General features: G+C 41.6%; 1 protein-coding gene and 2 long non-coding RNA genes across 6 annotated transcripts in view; 2 read left to right on the top strand and 1 right to left on the bottom strand.

The window, feature by feature from the left end:
* Window positions 1-4,589: 4,589 nt before the first annotated feature.
* LOC135541316 (uncharacterized) lies at window positions 4,590-8,137 on the bottom strand. The gene is made up of 5 exons (XR_010455958.1): window positions 8,108-8,137; window positions 7,957-8,013; window positions 5,302-6,099; window positions 4,767-4,840; window positions 4,590-4,672 (listed from the first exon to the last, which is right to left on the bottom strand). It is a non-coding gene; the product is annotated as an uncharacterized LOC135541316 (long non-coding RNA).
* On the top strand, window positions 4,653-6,461 carry LOC135541315 (uncharacterized). The gene is made up of 3 exons (XR_010455957.1): window positions 4,653-4,955; window positions 5,179-5,708; window positions 6,055-6,461. It is a non-coding gene; the product is annotated as an uncharacterized LOC135541315 (long non-coding RNA).
* An 8,417-nt stretch (window positions 8,138-16,554) lies between the features above and the next one.
* The window catches only part of LOC135541308 (homeodomain-interacting protein kinase 1-like), a 68,801-nt gene continuing 60,875 nt past the window's right edge, over window positions 16,555-24,480 (top strand). For all 4 annotated transcript variants that reach the window (XM_064967459.1, XM_064967458.1, XM_064967457.1 and 1 more), the window contains exon 1: window positions 16,555-16,890. The gene's annotated coding sequence lies outside the window, so the exon portion shown is untranslated. The remainder of the gene's footprint in view (window positions 16,891-24,480) is intronic.

Here is a 24,480-nt window from a genome sequence, read left to right as displayed (position 1 = left end):
TAAGTGGTAAATGCAATTTTCGTATATACAGGCTCTCTGTCACACCTCGTAGGGCAAACAGAGTACTGGCCAACACCCTAAAGGTATCTTCTTTAATACTCTGACAGAAGTAGTTCCTGCTTCTGAGCCGACCTGTCAGAGTAGAGGTCAGGTGTGGTTTAAACTTACTCAACCTATCGTTGATTGTTGGCGCACGAGCTGGTCCCAGCCCCCGGGCGCTCCAGTTGATAGATGTAACTGTGGCTGTGTAGAGTATCTATACGCTCATACCCTAGATACCGTTATCTGGTTCCTGTTATTGCTAAGTTTGAGTTTTAACAAAAGACAGTCTGTTTAACTGCCTGCGTTCTGTACGTGTCTCCCACAACTCATGATAGCTGCCTACACCTCAAGGCCAGCCACAGCCTTTCCACTAGTCACACCATATGTTGCAAAATGTTGCTTCTAACATACACAGACAACCACCTGATAGGCCAAGCATATTTTCAATCCTCACAATCCCCCTTTTCACACCCCTATGGGTGTGAATACAAATTCAGCAATGAATCACATAAAAGCTACAAAGTTTAAAATACCTTCATGTCCTCCATTCGATCCCACTATGTACTAGATTGGCTACCAGCCACCGAGGAACTTAAAACCCTCATGTCAAAAGAGAACAACAGCTCATTTAAAAACAGAATAAAAAAAAACAGTGGGGTGTCACTCATTATCCTTTATTTCAGCGGTCCCAACATAGTAATATGTTAATAGCATTTCATGAAAATAATAAAATGTTTATTATAATATATATATATATATATATTTTTTTTACAGAAAAACAGAAAAGAAAAATCAACAAAGAAAAATAGAAAAAAAAATCAACAAATTACACATGCTTTTGTCTCCCCCTTTTGACACCCACAAGAGTGTCATTTACCAAAAATATGATAAAACTTCATTGTTTATTGACATGTTAGATATAGGATAAAACTTTGGTCATGGAAAATAGAGTAAAGCAGAGCATTATTATAAACCATCTGGTCCTCTCAGCTACTCCTATCCTGTACCAGGTGGGCTCCTTGCCACCCAGGGACTCTAAACCTTCACATAAGAGAGGACAAGTTATATCGTACACGTTATGTATTTAAGAAGTTATCATTCCACGACCTCACCCACAGCAAACCAGGGGTCATCCTCAGTCAGCCCCATCTGTCTCCGGAAGTTAGATTCCGTATCTGCATCTCCTTCAGGAGCATCAAGCAAAGGCATCATACCTGAAGCCTGTACCACATCTGTAACAGACTTCTTCAAACAAGGTATGATGCAAGCAACACAACACATCAATAACAAAAACTGTAGAGAGAGAGACTATATAACATGCAGAGAGAGACTATATAACATGTAGAGAGAGACTATATATTACATGTAGAGAGAGACTATATAACATGTAGAGAGAGACTATATAACATGTAGAGAGAGACTATATAACATGTAGAGAGAGACTATATAACATGTAGAGAGAGACTATATAACATGTAGAGAGAGACTATATAACATGTAGAGAGAGACTATATATTACATGTAGAGAGAGACTATATAACATGTAGAGAGAGACTATATAACATGTAGAGAGAGACTATATAACATGTAGAGAGAGACTATATAACATGTAGAGAGAGACTATATAACATGTAGAGAGAGACTATATAACATGTAGAGAGAGACTATATAACATGTAGAGAGAGACTATATATTACATGTAGAGAGAGACTATATATTACATGTAGAGAGAGACTATATAACATGTAGAGAGAGACTATATAACATGTAGAGAGAGACTATATAACATGTAGAGAGAGACTATATAACATGTAGAGAGAGACTATATAACATGTAGAGAGAGACTATATAACATGTAGAGAGAGACTATATATTACATGTAGAGAGAGACTATATATTACATGTAGAGAGAGACTATATATTACATGTAGAGAGAGACTATATAACATGTAGAGAGAGACTATATAACATGTAGAGAGAGACTATATAACATGTAGAGAGAGACTATATATTACATGTAGAGAGAGACTATATATTACATGTAGAGAGAGACTATATATTACATGTAGAGAGAGACTATATAACATGTAGAGACTATATAACATGTAGAGAGAGACTATATAACATGTTGAGAGAGACTATATAACATGTAGAGAGACTATATATAACATGTAGAGAGAGACTATATATATCCTTGTTCTTCATGATGCTCTCTGCGCTTTTAACGGACCTCTGAGACTATCACAGTGCAGGTGCATTTATACGGAGACTTGATTACACACAGGTGGATTGTATTTATCATCATTAGTCATTTAGGTCAACATTGGATCATTCAGAGATCCTCACTGAACTTCTGGAGAGAGTTTGCTGCACTGAAAGTAAAGGGGCTGAATAATTTTGCATGCCCAATTTTTCAGTTTTTGATTTGTTAAAAGAGTTTGAAATATCCAATAAATGTCGTTCCACTTCATGATTGTGTCCCACTTGTTGTTGATTCTTCACAAAGAAATACAGTTTTATATCTTTATGTTAGAAGCCTGAAATGTGGCAAAGGGTCGCAAAGTTCTAGGGGGCCGAATACTTTCAAGGCACTGTATAACATGTAGAGAGATTATATAACATGTAGAGAGAGACTATATAACATGTTGAGAGAGACTATATAACATGTAGAGAGAGACTATATATAACATGTAGAGAGAGACTATATAACATGTTGAGAGAGACTATATATAACATGTAGAGAGAGACTATATATAACATGTAGAGAGAGACTATATAACATGTAGAGAGAGACTATATATAACATGTTGAGAGAGACTATATAACATGTAGAGAGAGACTATATAACATGTAGAGAGAGACTATATATAACATGTAGAGAGAGACTATATATAACATGTAGAGAGAGACTATATAACATGTAGAGAGAGACTATATATAACATGTAGAGAGAGACTATATATAACATGTTGAGAGAGACTATATAACATGAAGAGAGAGACTATATAACATGTAGAGAGAGACTATATATAACATGTTGAGAGAGACTATATATAACATGTTGAGACTATATAACAATATACAGTACCAGTCAAAAGTTTGGTCACATCTACTCATTACAGGGTTTTTCTTTCTTTCTTTCTTTACTCATTTCTACATTGTAGAATAATAGTGAAGACATTAAAACTATGAAATAGCACATATGGAATCGTGTAGTAACCCCCCCAAAAAAGTGTTAAAACAAATCCAAATCTATTTTTATCTTTGAGATTCTTCAAGTAGACACCCTTTGCCTTGACGACAGCTTTGCGCACGTGTATATATTTTTGATATTTCCAGGGGTCTTACAATTCAAATTCAAATTGCTAAATGATCCCTAGATATGGCTTTAGACTGTTTATTGCCAAAAATAAGATGCCTTTGTAGTTCAGCAGTCTGTATTGAAATGTAGCCTAACTGTTCCACAAACAATGCGTGATGGAGGACAAATGTTTACACGTTATGATAATAAAGAATTATGTATAAATAATGGCCTTAATTGTTCAAACGAAATTCCATATTAAACTATCGAAATGTCTGATGAATGTCTGAATATCTGAATGTCTAAATGTCTCATTCTTTCTTCATAAATCCAACACATCAAAGGAACGTTGTCCGTGAATCAAAACCAACATTTAGGAAGCTTTATGAAACTAAATATACATACTAAAGCCACTAAAAGCAGGCTATGAAGTCACAACAAGCCCGATTTGAAATATCGAAAATAAAAATAAAAATAACCTACCCATTAAACTGTTGACCACGAATGTGAAAACGTTGATAAACCCCCCAAAAATAATGCATTGAAATAAACGGCATGCAATCAAAATGAATTTCTTAGAATCATCAAAGAGGCGTCATACAGGCTCATTTAGTACTCTCTGGTAGAGCTGCACAGAAATCTCGCTTTTGCTGTTTTAGAGCAGAACCGTCATCCTCTGCATTGAAGGGAATCAGCTGACGTGGGTCTTTCTCCACCAGTCTTGTGGAGATGCTTGATCTGAAGGTGCGTCTTGATATTTGAAAAACGAACGTGTTATTTGAGTACTCTCAGCTGTTACTTTGTAAATGCATTACCCCCAACTGATTGTGAGAGTCTCATCTTTCCATAGAAGGGTTAGGTAATCATTTGTATACCAAACCGTTCAAATGCTACAGATTTTTTTAGTGAGACTATATCGATTTTTCGGGATACTTCCTGGTCTGACTCACACCTCTGTTGCTCTACCAGGTACGGAACGCCGACATCAGCAGATACAGTAGATTGACACGCAGCCCATGCAACAAAACAACAGCAGCTCTCTTCAACTTAAACAGACATATCTTTTTTTTAAATGGGGAATTCATTTATTATGCTAATTGGATTGGCGTAATGAGCAGACATCGACTCTAGTTAAAACCCCTTCAATGACAAGGCACGTGCACAGAAGTGCTACCCTCCTCCAGTGAAAATACCCCTACAAAATAAGATTGATCTATTTTAGATATCGGTGACCAAAAACGGGACATGTGTGTCGTTTTTAGACATGAATACCTGTTTCCTAAATGTCTCTGCAAGGTCCTGACAAAGAGGATTCCATCAAAGCATTTCCTGGAAGAAAGAAAACATGGCGTGAATTCTCCACAAGTGTTGACAATTCTGTAGAAGAGGGATAAAAGAGTTTTTGGACTTCCATGGAACTAACCTGTGTCACCTGAGAGTGGAGGAGGCGACAGACCGCCCCTTATGAAACAATCATTTTTGTCTCCTCCCCAGTGGCTTAAAAGGAGAGCACATACAGGCAGACAATATTACAAGACTTTTCTCTCTCACACACATTCACAGATAAAGTTTAGGCATCGAATACTTGGTTCCTGGGCTGTAAACCTCCCAAGTAAGTAAAATCTTTCCTCTTATTGATAATGATGAAAGGAAAACATATTGTCTATGTGTGATAACTATGGATGTTATTAAGAGTTGTGTGATGTTAAAAAAAAAAAATGTATTCACGTCTTCTCAGAAAAACCTGCCAGACTGTTGATTTGAGAGAAATCATTAGATATGTGTCTATAGTGTCAGTGATTGAAGTAATTTAAACATCCTGATGTCTATTGCAGCTTCCTGATCCAAAGGACAGATCTAGGATCAGCTCACCATCGTCAAATCCAAACCAGGACCTTAATAAACCACAAAGTGGAAAAATGACCTGAGACCAGCATTTAAACCCCACATCTTCCTACCCAGACACTGCTCTCCATCCAGAGTCCCTCCTGTGCTCCAGCTGTCCATCCGTCTATCCACACCCCAGCCAACCAGCCATGGGTCTGATGAGTGAAGACATGAATTGTTGCGTCTGCTTCCAACCCTATTCTCGCAGGGAGAAAATACCTCGGGTGCTCCACTGCGAACACACCTTCTGTGGGCCGTGCTTGGAGGCAATCTCCAGGATCCAGAGTGGCATCCTGACCGCGTGCTGCCCTCTGTGTCGCTGGATCACCTGTTGCCAGGTCAGCCTACCCTTTTCTGGTTCTCTGGTTGTCAATACTGAGATCTGGGACCAGATAGCAGACAGACAGGAGGAAGAGGAGGAGATGGAGGCATGGATAGGAGATAACAGACAGACACAGACCTCCACACAGTACAAATGGTGAGTACTCCAGGCTAAGATGGGTGGATGGATGGATAGCTGCTATGTAGATGGATTTAGAAACTTCTTGAAACCTTCCTCTGGTCTCTGTTAATGGATGTCTGTTGATGTCTGATCTTCCTCCAGTCTCTCTCTCTGTCTAACTCAATCTTCTCTCTCTCTCTCGCTCTCTCTCTGAATCTTGTTTTTTGTCGTACTGTGATAGTTTTACTTTTGGTGTCACTTATGATGATCGTATTAGTTTTGTTATTGGGTTGATGCTCAGGATAGGAGGTATTTCAAGAGTCTGTTAAACATCACTAGATTGTAATTCTCTCCCTCTTTCTGCTCTGGTCCTCTCTTCTAGCTCTTCATTGGGGCATTCTGGTGTGAGGATCAAGCTCCAGAGTTTCTGGAGGAGAGTGAGACAAAATGGTCAGAGAGCACTAAAAGAAGGGAAGAAATTAAGGTCTTGGTTGTGTTTTGATAGATGATGTCACCGTGTTAAAATAAAGTTTACATATTTGTTTTTATTATAAAGATTGTAGACAGTATATTGTATAAAATATAAAAATAAATACTGAAAAAGAAAAACATTGGTATCCCAACTGCTGCTTCCTGTCCTGGACTACTACATGTAGCTATTTTAAGAACTCGTGTTTCTTTTTTCAAATGAACCCTGTAATATGATTGTCCCTTTATGTCTGAAGTGCATGTTTTTTGTACTCAAGTGATATTTATTGCTATCATTGTAAAATAAATTAATCTGCTTTAAAATAACTCTCTTCTAGTTGTGAAATCACTCTCTGGTGCAATCAGTTCTCTCTCTCTCCCTGTTAGTATAATTTAATTATGCCAATGTGCTTTCATCAATTGAAAGCCCTTAATCTATTTTATGAGAATTTGTAAGATTTCTTGTTTGCATAAAATAGACGCAGACCAGTCTTTACATAATAGGTAATAGAATTTATTCTCGGAGCGCGCTACCACTCAAACACATGCATCAGTTTATATACAGATCATGACGTCATTTTACTGCTTTAACAGAATCACCTCCTCTCGACCGGGACAAAGTAAGGTGAAAATTCTAGTTCATTCTAACTTACTAACACACTCCCAGATAACTTTTGACCCATCAACATTATCGATCACCACTGAACTGACATTTATAATTAAAAGAGAACCTAGGAATGCACTCACTGCCTTATCTAAAAACCCCAGAGCTAAGTTTCAGTTGGGTCAACCATAGGCTAATGACCTTATGTGTTTACACAGTCCACAACACATTTGTTGGCGCCTAGTTGGAATGGTGTTCATTAACGTTTTATTACTCCTTGTCCTGTCACACAATCCCTTCTTATGAACTCATTTTGTCAATCACTTATAAAACAGTATAAGTATAAGTTTACCTCGATACAATTCTATTTAAAATGGGGATATTGTTTATTCATTTATCCATAATAAATCCATAATAAATTCAACACTCCCTCTCCCTCTGGTTTGAGGAACTATTATTGTAGTAACAGCAAAATAAGCAAATGTTATTGTATCCCTGTAAGTGTGTTGTAATTCGCAACAATATCATATAATTACGTTACATTCACTGTCATGTCATTGTTAAGCCACTGGGGTTAGAAAGCTTGCATTCATCGTGCGACAGCTCTCACTGTTATAAAGGTATAGAGAATTGAGGGTTTAAAAAGGACGTCGTTTGTTCGGTAAAAAAAAAAAAAAAACAGTCAGGAACCTTCTGCGATAATTGTGCACATTTTCATAATTTTCGCCCTAATTATTAATTTACAAAATATACGGGACTTTTATTCTGAAGGATTACATAAATCCGTGACCCCGGACCGGAGATGCAGGAGAAACAGCTGATTCTTGAGAAGGGAAAGTGAAAGGGGGAAACCTAAAGGTGATGACAGACGGTTGGTGCACAGACAGAACAATGAGCCAGATATTTCACCGTATGAATAAATGTGAAACATCTGATTGGCGTTTCCTCTCACTCTTTCCAAAATCAGAATCTCTCTCTCGTTTAAACAGACTGATTTTTATGGGGATTTTTTTCATAATGCCAATTAGATTTCCAACTGGACGCGGACATCGACTCTAGTTAAAACCACTACAATGACAAGACACGTGCACAGATAGGCGTCTAGAAGTGCTACCCTCCTCCAGTGAAAATACCCCTACAAAATAAGATTGATCTATTTTAGATATCGGTGACCAAAAACTGGACATGTGTGTCGTTTTTAGACATGAATACCTGTTTCCTAAATGTCTCTGCAAGGTCCTGACAAAGAGGATTCCATCAAAGCATTTCCTGGAAGAAAGAAAACATGGCGTGAATTCTCCACAAGTGTTGACAATTCTGTAGAAGAGGGATAAAAGTGTTTTTGGACTTCCATGGAACTAACCTGTGTCACCTGAGAGTGGAGGAGGCGAGAAACCGCCCCTTATGAAATAAGAAAAAAAAAATAATCTCACCTTCGCAGTGGCTTAAACGCACAGGTAGACAATGTTGCAAGGGCTCCCAAACTTTTTTGTCCTACGGCCCCATTTTGATATCTGAAAATTCTCGTGACTTCAACCATGTGAAAAAATGTGGTAATTAAGTGCCAAGTTGACTTTTTTTTTGGGGGGGGGGGGGGGGCTATGGCAGGATTTCTGATTGTCTTCTCAACTCACCATCACATACTTCTTATCAAATCAAATCCTATTTGTCACATGCACCCGATACAACAGGTGTAGTAGACCTTCCGGTGAAATGCTTACTTACAAGCCCCTTAACAAACAATGTAGTTCAAGAAATGGAGTTAAGAAAATATTTACTAAATAAACTAAATGTGGGGCTGTGACAGTCAATTGAATGACACAATGTGTCTTATCTCACCATCTCGTTTTCATTATGGGGTATTATGATGTCTTGATGGGTTATTATGATGTCTTGATGGGGTATTATGATGTCATGATGGGGTATTGTGATGTCATTATGGGGTATAATGATGTCATGATGGGGTATTGTGATGTCATGATGGGGTATTGTGAAGTCTTGATGGGGTATTGTGATGTCATGATGGGGTATTATGATGTCATGATGGGGTATTATGATGTCATTATGGGGTATTATGATGCCATGATGGGGTATTATGATGTCATGATGGGGTATTATGATGTCATTATGGGGTATTATGATGTCATGATGGGGTATTGTGATGTCATGATGGGGTATTATGATGCCATGATGGGGTATTGTGATGTCATGATGGGGTATTATGATGTCATGATGGGGTATTGTGATGTAATGATGGGGTATTATGATGTCATGATGGGGTATTGTGATGTCATGATGGGGTATTATGATGCCATGATGGGGTATTGTGATGTCATGATGGGGTATTATGATGTCATGATGGGGTATTGTGATGTCATGATGGGGTATTATGATGCCATGATGGGGTATTGTGATGTCATGATGGGCTATTATGATGTCATGATGGGGTATTGTGATGCCATAATGGGGTATTGTGAAGTCTTGATGGGGTATTGTGATGTCATGATGGGGTATTATGATGTCATGATGGGGTATTATGATGTCATTATGGGGTATTGTGAGTAGATTGATTTGTTTTTATTTAATACATTTTATAATAAAGCTGTAATGTAACAAAATGTGGAAAAATGGAAGGGGTCTGAATAGTTTCTGAATGCACTGTAGCTAACTAAACTACTATCTATGACTGAAAATAGAAGAGGTTTTACAATTCTGAGATCTGTTTTTTTTATCTTGATTGATTGATCATCCTTGATGCTCAAGTTACAGACTTTCTTAAAGACAATGGGGCACAATGGATTAGTTCTGAAAATCTTTGGTTGGAGGGAGAAAATGGCGAAAGCGGATGACAGGAATTTGCAAATGAGTCTGGCATCCGCCAAACCCAGTTTCATCCGTCAGACTGTCAGATGGTGAAGCGTGATTCATCACTCCAAAGAACGCATTTCCACTGCTCCAGACTCCATTGGCGGCGAGCTTTACACCCCTCCAGCCGACGCACATGAATGTGTGAAGTGTTGAATTGCAGTCCAGTCTAGACATATAGGAGGTGGGCTCTCCACCAGCCACAGTTAACTGAACTGAGCCATTTGTTGACTTTCATCCAGTGAGCCGTTTAAGAAGTTATGGCTCTTGGTTGAACCTCTAGATGAATGTCTGAGTCATACTTGGCTGAGAATGTACAACGGTGATACTGGTACTGAGTCAAAGCCGGGCCTGTCTGGTGTAAAGGACCAGAATGCTGCCTTCTCTAAGTCTGGCTGCTGGGGGGCATACCATCTTGTCCAAGTGGGGGTGTTCAGAACAGAGCACCAACACGACACATTCCAATTCGATATCCTCGAGGCGCAGATCACGCTCCTTCTGTTCCATAGATACGAGAATTGGGCTTATTTTTTTAAATATATTTTTTGTGTTACTCTCATTGATGCCACCTCATCCAACGCAGAGAGACTTCACATCTCCCAGGTAACAACATCAATCCAAAAAAACCTTACAAAAAATTATCAGAACTAGGTTTGGATTGACAAGATTCCACTACCATTTAATTTACCTTATTTTCTTCAGCATTCTCCACTGTAATCAGTCTGATGGATGAAACTGGGTTTGGCGGATGCTAGGAGAACACTTCCTGCCCGAATGCAAAGTGCCAACTGTAAAGTTTGGTGGAGGAGGAATAATGGTCTGGGGCTGTTTTTCATGGTTCGGGCCCCTTAGTTCCAGTGAAGGGACATCTTAACCTATATCATACAATAACATTATAGACAATTCTGTGCTTTCAACTTTTTGGCAACAGTTTGGGGAAGGCTCTTTCCTGTTTCAGCATGACAATGCCCCCGTGCACAAAGCGAGGTCCATCCAGAAATAGTTTGGCAAGATCGGTGTGGAAGAACTTGGCTGCCCTGCACAGAACCCTGACCTCAACCCCGCCGTACACCTTTGGGATGAATTGGAATAGCGACTGCGAACCAGGCCTAATTGCCCAACATCAGTACCCGACCTCACTAATGCTCTTGTGGCTGAATGGAAGCAAGTCCGCGCAGCAATGTTCCAAAATCTAGTGGAAATCCTTCCCAGAAGAGTGGAGGCTGTTATAGCAGCAAAAGGGGGGACCAACTCCATATTAATGCCAATGGTTTTAGAATGAGATGTTCTACAAGCAGGTGCGTATGTGATGAGTTGGATCAAGCGGTTGGTGTACACCGACCGACCCGCGTGGTGGATGGAGTGAGGAAGCCCACTCCATCCATTCTATAGGTTTTTTTAGGCTTTTTTTAAATTTAGAATCTCTTTATTTATTTAGAATCTCTTTATTTATTTAGAATCTCTTTATTTATTTAGAATCTCTTTAGTTATTTTGAATCTCTATTTATTTAGAATCTCTTTTTTTATTTAGAATCTCTTTATTTATTTAGAATCTCTTTATTTATTTAGAATCTCTTTTTTTATTTAGAATCTCTTTATTTATTTAGAATCTCTTAAAAAAAAAATTAGAATCACATCAGTCTGATTCAGTATAGACAGGCCCTGGTGAGGAGAACTATCCCTCAGTCTGGTTCAGTATCAACAGGCCCTGGTGAGGAGAACTATCCCTCAGTCTGATTCAGTATAAACAGGCCCTGGTGAGGAGAACTATCCCTCAGTCTGATTCAGTATAAACAGGCCCTGGTGAGGAGAACTATCCCTCAGTCTGGTTCAGTATCAACAGGCCCTGGTGAGGAGAACTATCCCTCAGTCTGATTCAGTATCAACAGGCCCTGGTGAGGAGAACTATCCCTCAGTCTGATTCAGTATAAACAGGCCCTGGTGAGGAGAACTATCCCTCAGTCTGATTCAGTATAAACAGGCCCTGGTGAGGAGAACTATCCCTCAGTCTGATTCAGTATAAACAGGCCCTGGTGAGGAGAACTATCCCTCAGTCTGGTTCACTATCAACAGGCCTTGGTGAGGAGAACTATCCGTCAGTCTGATTCAGTATAAACAGGCCCTGGTGAGGAGAACTATCCCTCAGTCTCATTCAGTATAAACAGGCCCTGGTGAGGAGAACTATCCCTCAGTCTGATTCAGTATAAACAGGCCCTGGTGAGGAGAACTATCCATCAGGCAAAGAGGTCATGTTGGCGTCGATTCTGTGACACCATTGGAAGGGCGACACCAGGATGATTAAGAGGATGTGTGGGGTCAGAAGGGAGTGGGATTATCCAGTGTTGACGAGGTAGAAGGATATGACAGTAGCAGATGAAGAGAAGGCAGAGATGATGGCCAAAGCGTTTGTTGAAGTGCATAGCTCAGCAAATTTGTCAGAGGAGGGGCGGAGGGGGAGGGAGGGAACGAGAGAGGGGCATCCTGGAGTGATGGATGGGAGGGAGGGAATGAGAGAGGGGCATCCTGGAGTGATGGATGGGAGGGAGGGAATGAGAGAGGGGCATCCTGGAGTGATGGATGGGAGGGAGGGAATGAGAGAGGGGCATCCTGGAGTGATGGATGGGAGGGAGGGAATGAGAGAGGGGCATCCTGGAGTGATGAATGGGAGGGAGGGAATGAGAGAGGGGCATCCTGGAGTGATGAATGGGAGAGAGGGAATGAGAGAGGGGCATCCTGGAGTGATGGATGGGAGGGAGGGAATGAGAGAGGGGCATCCTGGAGTGATGGATGGGAGGGAGGGAGGGAATGAGAGAGGGGCATCCTGGAGTGATGAATGGGAGGGAGGGAATGAGAGAGGGGCATCCTGGAGTGATGAATGGGAGGGAGGGAATGAGAGAGGGGCATCCTGGAGTGATGAATGGGAGGGAGGGAATGAGAGAGGGGCATCCTGGAGTGATGGATGGGAGGGAGGGAATGAGAGAGGGGCATCCTGGAGTGATGGATGGGAGGGAGGGAATGAGAGAGGGGCATCCTGGAGTGATGAATGGGAGAGAGGGAATGAGAGAGGGGCATCCTGGAGTGATGGATGGGAGGGAGGGAATGAGAGAGGGGCATCCTGGAGTGATGGATGGGAGAGAGGGAATGAGAGAGAGGCATCCTGGAGTGATGGATGGGAGGGAGGGAATGAGAGAGGGGCATCCTGGAGTGATGAATGGGAGAGAGGGAATGAGAGAGGGGCATCATGGAGTGATGAATGGGAGAGAGGGAATGAGAGAGGGGCATCCTGGAGTGATGGATGGGAGAGAGGGAATGAGAGAGGGGCATCCTGGAGTGATGGATGGGAGGGAGGGAATGAGAGAAGGGCATCCTGGAGTGATGGATGGGAGGGAGGGAATGAGAGAGGGGCATCCTGGAGTGATGGATGGGAGGGAGGGAATGAGAGAAGGGCATCCTGGAGTGATGAATGGGAGAGAGGGAATGAGAGAGGGGCATCCTGGAGTGATGGATGGGAGGGAGGGAATGAGAGAAGGGCATCCTGGAGTGATGGATGGGAGAGAGGGAATGAGAGAGGGGCATCCTGGAGTGATGGATGGGAGGGAGGGAATGAGAGAGAGGCATCCTGGAGTGATGAATGGGAGAGAGGGAATGAGAGAGGGGCATCCTGGAGTGATGGATGGGAGGGAGGGAATGAGAGAAGGGCATCCTGGAGTGATGGATGGGAGAGAGGGAATGAGAGAGGGGCATCCTGGAGTGATGGATGGGAGGGAGGGAATGAGAGAGAGGCATCCTGGAGTGATGGATGGGAGGGAGGGAATGAGAGAGAGGCATCCTGGAGTGATGGATGGGAGGGAGGGAATGAGAGAGGGGCATCCTGGAGTGATGGATGGGAGGGAGGGAATGAGAGAGGGGCATCCTGGAGTGATGGATGGGAGGGAGGGAGGGAATGAGAGAGGGGCATCCTGGAGTGATGAATGGGAGAGAGGGAATGAGAGAGGGGCATCCTGGAGTGATGGATGGGAGGGAGGGAGGGAATGAGAGAGGGGCATCCTGGAGTGATGAATGGGAGAGAGGGAATGAGAGAAGGGCATCCTGGAGTGATGGATGGGAGAGAGGGAATGAGAGAGGGGCATCCTGGAGTGATGGATGGGAGGGAGGGAACGAGAGAGGGGCATCCTGGAGTGATGGATGGGAGAGAGGGAATGAGAGAGGGGCATCCTGGAGTGATGGATGGGAGAGAGGGAATGAGAGAGGGGCATCCTGGAGTGATGGATGGGAGGGAGGGAATGAGAGAAGGGCATCCTGGAGTGATGGATGGGAGAGAGGGAATGAGAGAGGGGCATCCTGGAGTGATGGATGGGAGAGAGGGAATGAGAGAAGGGCATCCTGGAGTGATGAATGGGAGAGAGGGAATGAGAGAAGGGCATCCTGGAGTGATGGATGGGAGGGAGGGAATGAGAGAAGGGCATCCTGGAGTGATGGATGGGAGAGAGGGAATGAGAGAGGGGCATCCTGGAGTGATGGATGGGAGAGAGGGAATGAGAGAGGGGCATCCTGGAGTGATGGATGGGAGAGAGGGAATGAGAGAAGGGCATCCTGGAGTGATGAATGGGAGAGAGGGAATGAGAGAAGGGCATCCTGGAGTGATGGATGGGAGAGAGGGAATGAGAGAAGGGCATCCTGGAGTGATGAATGGGAGAGAGGGAATGAGAGAAGGGCATCCTGGAGTGATGGATGGGAGGGAGGGAATGAGAGAAGGGCATCCTGGAGTGATGGATGGGAGAGAGGGAATGAGAGAGGGGCATCCTGGAGTGATGGATGGGAGAGAGGGAATGAGAGAGGGGCATCCTGGAGTGATGGATGGGAGGGAGGGAATGAGAGAGGGGCATCCTGGAGTGATGGATGGGAGGGAGGGAATGAGAGAGGGGCATCCTGGAGTGATGGATGGGAGGGAGGGAATGAGAGAGGGGCATCCTGGAGTGATGGATGGGAGGGAGGGAATGAGAGAGGGGCATCCTGGAGTGATGAATGGGAGGGAGGGAATGAGAGAGGGGCATCCTGGAGTGATGGATGGGAGGGAGGGAATGAGAGAGGGGCATCCTGGAGTGATGAATGGGAGGGAGGGAGGGAATGAGAGAAGGGCATCCTGGAGTGATGAATGGGAGGGAGGGAATGAGAGAGGGGCATCCTGGAGTGATGGATGGGAGGGAGGGAATGAGAGAGGGGCATCCTGGAGTGATGGATGGGAGGGAGGATGTAAATTATGTGTTGGATGCACCATTTATCTGGGACACAGCCGGTAGATTAAGGGTGGGACACAGACAGTAGATTAAGGGTGGGACACAGCCAGTAGATTAAGGGTGGGACACAGACAGTAGATTAAGGGTGGGACACAGACAGTAGATTAAGGGTGGGACACAGCCAGTAGATTAAGGGTGGGACACAGACAGTAGATTAAGGGGGGGACACAGACAGTAGATTAAGGGTGGGACACAGACAGTAGATTAAGGGTGGGACACAGCCAGTAGATTAAGGGTGGGACACAGACAGTAGATTAAGGGTGGGACACAGACAGTAGATTAAGGGTGGGACACAGCCAGTAGATTAAGGGTGGGACACAGACAGTAGATTAAGGGTGGGACACAGACAGTAGATTAAGGGTGGGACACAGCCAGTAGATTAAGGGTGGGACACAGACAGTAGATTAAGGGGGGACACAGACAGTAGATTAAGGGTGGGACACAGACAGTAGATTAAGGGTGGGACACAGCCAGTAGATTAAGGGTGGGACACAGACAGTAGATTAAGGGTGGGACACAGACAGTAGATTAAGGGTGGGACACAGCCAGTAGATTAAGGGTGGGACACAGCCGGTAGATTAAGGGTGGGACACAGACAGTAGATTAAGGGTGGGACACAGCCGGTAGATTAAGGGTGGGACACAGACAGTAGATTAAGGGTGGGACACAGCCGGTAGATTAAGGGTGGGACACAGCCGGTAGATTAAGGGTGGGACACAGCCGGTAGATTAAGGGTGGGACACAGCCGGTAGATTAAGGGTGGGACACAGCCGGTAGATTAAGGGTGGGACACAGCCAGTAGATTAAGGGTGGGACACAGCCAGTAGATTAAGGGTGGGACACAGCCAGTAGATTAAGGGTGGGACACAGCCTGTAGATTAAGGGTGGGACACAGACAGTAGATTAAGGGTTGGACACAGCCGGTAGATTAAGGGTGGGACACAGCCAGTAGATTAAGGGTGGGACACAGCCAGTAGATTAAGGGTGGGACACAGACAGTAGATTAAGGGTTGGACACAGCCGGTAGATTAAGGGTGGGACACAGCCGGTAGATTAAGGGTGGGACACAGCCAGTAGATTAAGGGTGGGACACAGCCAGTAGATTAAGGGTGGGACACAGACAGTAGATTAAGGGTGGGACACAGCCAGTAGATTAAGGGTGGGACACAGACAGTAGATTAAGGGTGGGACACAGCCAGTAGATTAAGGGTGGGACACAGACAGTAGATTAAGGGTGGGACACAGCCGGTTGAATAAGACCTTAAATGTGATGGGAAAGCATCCAACAGGAAAGTGTGATTTTTACCAGGAAACAGAGACCGTGGAGCATGTACTGCTACAGTGTGGCCATTATCAGAGGGAAAGAGAGAGGCTGACATCTAGTATGAGGGAGAAGGGCATACAGGAAATTATTTTAAAGAGTATATTGAGTAGAACGTCATTAGATATAGTCTGACATATTTTTTCTTTTTTGAGAGCAACGGGGCTGGCAGGTAGGATTTAGTTTGTCCTGGTCTCTGGCCCACACTCCAGTACAGTAGGTGGCGGTAAGTGCACCATAACGCTACATAGCAACTGCCGATGAACCCTACCGCAGAACAAGAATCCGTGACACGGAAGTACTTAGTATTTCTGGCTTGCTTCACAGCGGTCTGCTGTTAGGTGGTCTTATGATCGGGTAATTAGCTTTTAAAAGAAGTGTTTTTTAATTTACCGAAATACGTTTTTATTATTTTATTGCTTTTTATGTCATTTTTATTTCAACCGAGTCGACTGTTTCCGACCGAAACCCCCACGCGAATTGTGTGTTTCTTCTTATCTACTTCTCTGTCGTTGGAAAACAATGAAATGAAGGCCTAGCGTTACTAGTTAATCGGCAATATAGCGAACGTCAGCTAACTAAATCAGATAATCTGCGAGTCTGTGTGGGATTTCAATTGATGACTGTATTAATCATCGACATTACACTGTGAATTCAAATCAGGTATGTAGATGGTTTATGTCTCAAACACGATATTTTCGGTAGGGTTTACATCCCGAGGGGGATATTGACGTTTCTAACTACGTTAGTTAGCTAGGCTTGAAATGGGACAAGTAGTCAAAGTTAACCAGCTAGCTACTGTAGTTGTCTATGTCTTAAGTAATGACAATCTCGGCTAGCTCTGTTTTTATTTTTCTGCGTTTGATCGATTGTATTGTTTGAGAAATAGGTGACATACAATAAAACTTCCTATTGAATAGATCAGGGCTTCCCAAACTGTTTGGCTTCGTGACCCACCGATTGAGTTGCATTTTGAGTTGCGACCCACCATAAGGGTTGAGGGGTGCAAAAACAAGTAGACCAAGCAATACATCAACAATATTATCTTGGCAGCAGATTGAAACTGTAGCAGTTTCAAAGTTAATCTCATGCAAATCCAGACACCCTGCCATGGAACTGAAAGTAAAACGTTACCGTTTTTAAGCTAATTGCATTACGATTTGACATGGCCAATGCTGTGTTCTTATGCTCAAACTTATCAAAATCAATGGGGCCCCTGATTGTCTAGCTTGTATTTTGTTGATTGTAAGTGATGAAAGATTATAGGCTATTGTAAAATGTACAAGGCCTTTTTACATCAAATCTATTCGGTTTTAGATGTTTAAATTTACACTGGAAACATGTTTTGATACTGAAACATACACACACACACACACTCTTAACAAAAATATAAATGCAACACTTTCAAAGATACAATTCATATAAGGAAATAAGTAAATTGAAATATATTCATTAGTCCCTAATCTATCTATGGATTTCACATGATTTGGAGGGCAATAGGCCCACCCACTGGGGAGCCAGGCACAGCCAATCAGATTGACTTTTTCCCCCCACAAAAGTGCTTTATTACAGACATGAATACTCCTCCGAATCCCACAGGCGATGAAGCTGGATGTGGATGCCCTGGGCTCGCATGGCTACATGTGGTCTGCGGTTGTGAGGCCGGTTGGACGTACTGCCAAATTCTCTAAAAATAAAGTTGGCTTATATTAGAGAAATGAGCATTCAATTATTTGGCAACAGCTCTGGTGGACATTCTTGCACTCAGCATGCCAATTGTGCGCTCCCTCAACTTGAGACGTCTGTGGCATTGTGTTGTGACACAACTACACATTTTAAAGTGGACTTGTATTGTCCCCAGCACAAGGTGCACCCGTGTAATTATGCTGTTGAAACCATTCTTGATATGACACAACTGTCAGGGGGATGGATTATTTTAGTAAAGGAGAAATGCACACGAACAGGAGTGTAAACACATTTGTGCACAACATTTGAGAGAAATAAGCTTTTTGTGATTATGCAACATTTTATTGGATTTTGTATTTCAGTTCATGAGACATGTGTTTTATATTTTTGTTCTGTGTATATATATATTGTCAATGTCATCCCACCGCTTGGGAACCACTGCAATAGATTACGCCTGGAGGTGAAATGTGGATGTTCACCAGAGTGGCACAACATTTTGATAGTTATCTAGCTGGGCCTTTGTCTCAGGAGAGTCCACAGTCTTGGCCTTAACATTGCAATGCTCAACCTGGATGGAAAACAGTTCAGATGAAGAAGCTCCTTCTCTTTTCTTTTTTGTTGTTGTTGTATCATAAATGGCTAGTATAACATGTATAATGTTGATAGGTGCAGTTGTCTTGAGCACACGAGCCAGATAGCTGTTTGTGAACAACGTTGTTGTCAACAACTTGACAGTCAGACACTAGATAAGGGCTGTGGCCTGTATTTTTATTTTGCAAGTCAGTTAATTAAGAACAAATTGTTATTTACAATGACGGCCTAGCAAAAGGCCTCCTGTGGAGATGGAGGCTGGGATTAAACATGTAAAACAAATAAAGGACGAAAAGAGACATCACTACGTAAAGAGACAACACTACATAAAGAGACATCACTACGTAAAGAGACAACACTACATAAAGAGAGACAACACTACATAAAGAGACGACAACACTACACTACGTAAAGAGACAACACTACACTACGTAAAGAGACAACACTACGTAAAGAGACAACACTACATAAAGAGACGACACTACATAAAGAGAGACAACACTACATAAAGAGACATCACTGCGTAAAGAGACATCACTACGTAAAGAGACAACACTACACTACGTAAAGAGACAACACTACGTAAAGAGACAACACTACACTACGTAAAGAGACAACACAACACTACGTAAAGAGACAACACTACACTACATAAAGAGACAACACTACACTACATAAAGAGACAACACTACACTACGTAAAGAGACAACACTACACTACGTAAAGAGACAACACTACACTACGTAAAGAGACAACACTACACTACGTAAAGAGACAACACTACACTACGTAAAGAGACAACACTACACTACGTAAAGAGACAACACTACACTACGTAAAGAGACAACACTACACTACGTAAAGAGACAACACTACACTACGTAAAGAGACAACACTACACTACGTAAAGAGACAACACTACACTACGTAAAGAGACAACACTACACTACGTAAAGAGACAACACTACACTACGTAAAGAGACACCACTACACTACGTAAAGAGACAACACTACACTACGTAAAGAGACAACACTACACTACGTAAAGAGACAACACTACACTACGTAAAGAGACAACACTACACTACGTAAAGAGACAACACTACACTACGTAAAGAGACGACACTACATAAAGAGACGACACTACACTACATAAAGAGACAACACTACACTACATAAAGAGACGACACTACACTACATAAAGAGACGACACTACACTACATAAAGAGACAACACTACACTACATAAAGAGACAACACTACACTACATAAAGAGACAACACTACACTACATAAAGAGACAACACTACACTACATAAAGAGACAACACTACACTACGTAAAGAGACAACACTACACTACATAAAGAGACAACACTACACTACATAAAGAGACAACACTACACTACATAAAGAGACAACACTACACTACATAAAGAGACAACACTACACTACATACAGAGACAACACTACACTACGTAAAGAGACAACACTACACTACGTAAAGAGACAACACTACACTACGTAAAGAGACAACACTACACTACGTAAAGAGACAACACTACACTACGTAAAGAGACAACACTACACTACGTAAAGAGACAACACTGCACTACGTAAAGAGACAACACTGCACTACGTAAAGAGACAACACTACATAAAGAGACAACACTGCACTACGTAAAGAGACAACACTGCACTACGTAAAGAGACAACACTGCACTACGTAAAGAGACAACACTGCACTACGTAAAGAGACAACACTGCACTACGTAAAGAGACAACACTGCACTACGTAAAGAGACAACACTGCACTACGTAAAGAGACAACACTGCACTACGTAAAGAGACAACACTGCACTACGTAAAGAGACAACACTGCACTACGTAAAGAGACAACACTGCACTACGTAAAGAGACAACACTGCACTACGTAAAGAGACAACACTACACTACATAAAGAGACAACACTACACTACATAAAGAGACAACACTACACTACATAAAGAGACAACACTACACTACATAAAGAGACAACACTACACTACATAGAGACAACACTACACTACATAAAGAGACAACACTACACTACATAAAGAGACTACACTACACTACGTAAAGAGACAACACTACACTACATAAAGAGACAACACTACACTACATAAAGAGACAACACTACACTACATAAAGAGACGACACTACACTACATAAAGAGAGAACACTACACAGAGACAACACTACACAAAGAGACAACACTACACTACACAGAGACAACACTACACTACATAAAGAGACAACACAATACTACACAAAGAGACAACACTACACTACATAAAGAGACAACAATACACTACATAAAGAGACAACACTACACTACATAAAGAGACAACACTACACTACATACAGAGACAACACTACATAAAGAGACAACACTACACTACATACAGAGACAACACTACACTACATAAAGAGACAACACTACACTACATAAAGAGACAACACTACACTACATAAAGAGACAACACTACATAAAGAGACAACACTACACTACATAAAGAGACAACACTACACTACATACAGAGACAACACTACACTACATACAGAGACAACACTACATAAAGAGACAACACTACACTACATACAGAGACAACACTACATAAAGAGACAACACTACACTACATACAGAGACAACACTACACTACATACAGAGACTACACTACACTACATAAAGAGACAACACTACACTACATAAAGAGACAACACTACACTACATAAAGAGACAAAACTACACTACATAAAGAGACTACACTACACTACATAAAGAGACAACACTACACTACATAAAGAGACTACACTACACTACATAAAGAGACTACACTACACTACATAAAGAGACTACACTACATAAAGAGACGACACAATACTACACAAAGAGACAACACTACACTACATAAAGAGACGACACAATACTACACAAAGAGACAACACTACACTACATAAAGAGACAACACTACATAAAGAGACAACACTACACTACATACAGAGACAACACTACACTACATACAGAGACAACACTACACTACATACAGAGACAACACTACACTACATACAGAGACAACACTACACTACATACAGAGACAACACTACACTACATACAGAGACAACACTACATAAAGAGACTACACTACACTACATAAAGAGACTACACTACACTACATAAAGAGACGACACTACACTACATAAAGAGACGACACTACACTACATAAAGAGACGACACAACACTACATAAAGAGACGACACTACACTACATAAAGAGACGACACTACACTACATAAAGAGACGACACAACACTACATAAAGAGACGACACTACACTACATAAAGAGACAACACTACATAAAGAGACTACACTACATAAAGAGACAACACAACACTACATAAAGAGACAACACTACACTACATAAAGAGACAACACTACACTACATAAAGAGACAACACTGCACTACATAAAGAGACAACACTACATAAAGAGACTACACTACATACAGAGACAACACTACATAAAGAGACTACACTACATACAGAGACAACACTACACTACATAAAGAGACGACACTACACAAAGAGACGGCACAATACTACACAAAGAGACAACACTACACTACATACAGAGACAACACTACACTACATACAGAGACAACACTACACTACATACAGAGACAACACTACACTACATACAGAGACAACACTACATAAAGAGACTACACTACATAAAGAGACAACACAACACTACATAAAGAGACAACACTACACTACATAAAGAGACAACACTACACTACATAAAGAGACAACACTGCACTACATAAAGAGACAACACTACATAAAGAGACTACACTACATACAGAGACAACACTACATAAAGAGACTACACTACATACAGAGACAACACTACACTACATAAAGAGACGACACTACACAAAGAGACGGCACAATACTACACAAAGAGACAACACTACACTACATACAGAGACAACACTACACTACATACAGAGACAACACTACACTACATACAGAGACAACACTACACTACATACAGAGACAACACTACACTACATACAGAGACAACACTACACTACATAAAGAGACTACACTACACTACATAAAGAGACGACACTACACTACATAAAGAGACGACACTACACTACATAAAGAGACGACACAACACTACATAAAGAGACGACACTACACTACATAAAGAGACGACACTACACTACATAAAGAGACGACACAACACTACATAAAGAGACAACACTACACTACATAAAGAGACAACACTACATAAAGAGACTACACTACATAAAGAGACAACACAACACTACATAAAGAGACAACACTACACTACATAAAGAGACAACACTACACTACATAAAGAGACAACACTACACTACATAAAGAGACAACACTGCACTACATAAAGAGACAACACTACATAAAGAGACAACACTACACTACATACAGAGACAACACTACATAAAGAGACTACACTACATACAGAGACAACACTACACTACATAAAGAGACGACACTACACAAAGAGACGGCACAATACTACACAAAGAGACAACACAACACTACATACAGAGACAACACTACACTACATACAGAGACAACACTACACTACATACAGAGACAACACTACACTACATACAGAGACAACACTACACTACATACAGAGACAACACTACATAAAGAGACTACACTACATACAGAGACAACACTACACTACATAAAGAGACGACACTACACAAAGAGACGGCACAATACTACACAAAGAGACAACACTACATAAAGAGACAACACTACACTACATACAGAGACAACACTACACTACATAAAGAGACTACACTACACTACATAAAGAGACAACACTACACTACATAAAGAGACAACACTACATAAAGAGACAACACTACACTACATAAAGAGACAACACTACACTACATACAGAGACCACACTACATAAAGAGACAACACTACACTACATAGACAACACTACACTACATACAGAGACGACACTACACTACATACAGAGACGACACTACACTACATAAAGAGACGACACTACACTACATAAAGAGACGACACTACACTACATAAAGAGACGACACTACACTACATAAAGAGACGACACTACACTACATACAGAGACAACACTACACTACATACAGAGACAACACTACATAAAGAGACTACACTACACTACATACAGAGACAACACTACACTACATAAAGAGACGACACTACACAAAGAGACGGCACAATACTACACAAAGAGACAACACTACACTACATAAAGAGACGACACAATACTACACAAAGAGACAACACTACACTACATAAAGAGACAACACTACACTACATAAAGAGACGACACTACACTACATAAAGAGACGACACTACACTACATAAAGAGACGACACTACACTACATAAAGAGACAACACTACACTACATAAAGAGACAACACTACACTACATAAAGAGACAACACTACACTACATAAAGAGACAACACTACACTACATAAAGAGACAACACTACACTACATAAAGAGACGACACTACACAAAGAGACGGCACAATACTACACAAAGAGACAACACTACACTACATAAAGAGACGACACAATACTACACAAAGAGACAACACTACACTACATAAAGAGACAACACTACACTACATAAAGAGACGACACTACACTACATAAAGAGACGACACTACACTACATAAAGAGACGACACTACACTACATAAAGAGACGACACTACACTACATAAAGAGACACCACAACACTACATAAAGAGACAACACTACACTACATAAAGAGACAACACTACACTACATAAAGAGACGACACTACACTACATAAAGAGACGACACAATACTACACAAAGAGACAACACTACACTACATAAAGAGACAACAC

The sequence above is a fragment of the Oncorhynchus masou genome, chromosome 6 (genome assembly GCF_036934945.1).
Source record: "Oncorhynchus masou masou isolate Uvic2021 chromosome 6, UVic_Omas_1.1, whole genome shotgun sequence".
In the NCBI taxonomy this organism is placed as follows: domain Eukaryota; kingdom Metazoa; phylum Chordata; class Actinopteri; order Salmoniformes; family Salmonidae; genus Oncorhynchus; species Oncorhynchus masou.
The sequence above is the reverse complement of the archived record's forward strand: the minus strand, read 5'-3'. Positions and strand labels throughout refer to the sequence as shown.